Source organism: Mus musculus, chromosome 3 (assembly GCF_000001635.26).
Source record: "Mus musculus strain C57BL/6J chromosome 3, GRCm38.p6 C57BL/6J".
NCBI classification, from domain to species: domain Eukaryota; kingdom Metazoa; phylum Chordata; class Mammalia; order Rodentia; family Muridae; genus Mus; species Mus musculus.
In genome coordinates this window covers 132,654,264-132,655,797 of record NC_000069.6, presented here as the reverse complement: position 1 = coordinate 132,655,797, position 1,534 = coordinate 132,654,264, and the positions used below count along the sequence as shown (strand labels likewise).

At 39.6% G+C, this 1,534-nt stretch overlaps 1 pseudogene; it reads left to right on the top strand.

Moving 5' to 3' along the window:
- Gm9402 lies at positions 1-676 on the top strand (annotated as a pseudogene).
- The last annotated feature ends 858 nt before the right edge of the window (positions 677-1,534 follow it).

Here is a 1,534-nt window from a genome sequence, read left to right as displayed (position 1 = left end):
GGCTGGAGCAGAGCAATGCCTAAATCAAAGGAACTGTTTCTTCAAGCTCCTCAGGCAGTGATCCAGAAAGCGAAGTTGAAAAAAGGTTAAAGAGGAAAAAGCAAGTTGTTCCAGAGAAACCCATGAAGAAGCAGCAGCCTGGTGAGACTTCTAGAGCGCTGGCATCCATCCTCCAAGCAGAGCAGCAGCAGCAGAGATGACAACGTGTTCCACATTGGAAAGATGAGATATGTCAGTGTTCAGGACTTTAAAGGAAAACTTCTAATTGATACTAGAGAATACTGGATGGACTCAGAAGGTGAAATGAAGCCAGGGAGAAAAGGTATTTCTTTAAACATGGAACAATGGAGCCCACTGAAGAACCAGATGATCTGACACAGATGATGCAGTGAGAAAGCTGTAAAATCAGAGCCATATCAAATGTACCGCTCTAGTTGTCTTTTTACATTGGCTTTTGTTTTCTAAATGTTGTTTTCCAAGCTGTTGTATATGTGGATTGCAGAACAGTTTGTAAGACAAATACTTTTTTTAAATGTACATTACTAAAATGTTCTAAGTGAAGCTAATTGTCAACTTTATTAGAGGATTGCTTTGTGCCCCCTACCTATTGTAAAATAAAGTCAGATCATTATAATCTTAAAAGGAAAAGAAAAGAGAGGAGAGGAGAGGAGAGGAGAAGAGAGAAGAGAAGAGAAGAGAAGAGAAGAGAAGAGAAGAGAAGAGAAGAGAAGAGAAGAGAAGAGAAAAAGAAAAGGAGAGGAGAGGAGAGGAAAGAAAAGGAAAGAAAAGGAAAGAAAAGGAAAAAGAAAAGAAAAGAAAAGAAAAGAAAAGAAAAGAAAAGAAAAGAAAAGAAAAGAAAAGAAAAGAAAAGAAAAGAAAAGACAGACCTCAAAGGTCTGCCCAGATACTTGGGGTTTTGTTAATTCAAGTTGACAACTAAGACTAGCCATCATAGAAGGCATTCTGGGTTCTATAAAAAGCTAGCTGAATGAGCCAAAAGAAGCAAGACAGCAACATCTCTCCATGGTCTCTGCTGTTGGCTCCCACCTTCAGTTCCTTGCCTTACCCTGCTCCCACCTCCTGTAATCTATAAGCCAAATAAACTCTTCCTCCAAGTTGCTTCTGGTTGTTTGTCACAGTAATCAATAAGAAGCAAACAATGGAAATTGATACCAGGATAATGGGATGTTGGTGTGACAGCTGACCATGTTGTGGGAAGATGGTGAAGGATTTGGGGCTGGCAGAACGATTGAGTCATTAAATCAAAGTTTAATGAGCTGTTGTGGGAGCTTGGAAGATTAAAAATGCTGAAAGCACTATAGAGGGTGGCCTGACCTGTGAGGTTTCAAAAAGAGGTAAAGACTATCAACATAATTCATGTATTGTTCTGTTTTGCAAATCTCTGGCTCTGCTCAGCTGGAGTTGAAAGAATCAGCTGTGATTAACAAGAGACCAGAACTACTAAAGTGAAAACTTTGTTGTATTGGGACAATCCGTGCTGGTCATCTAGAGCTAAGAAATTGGTGCTTAGGAA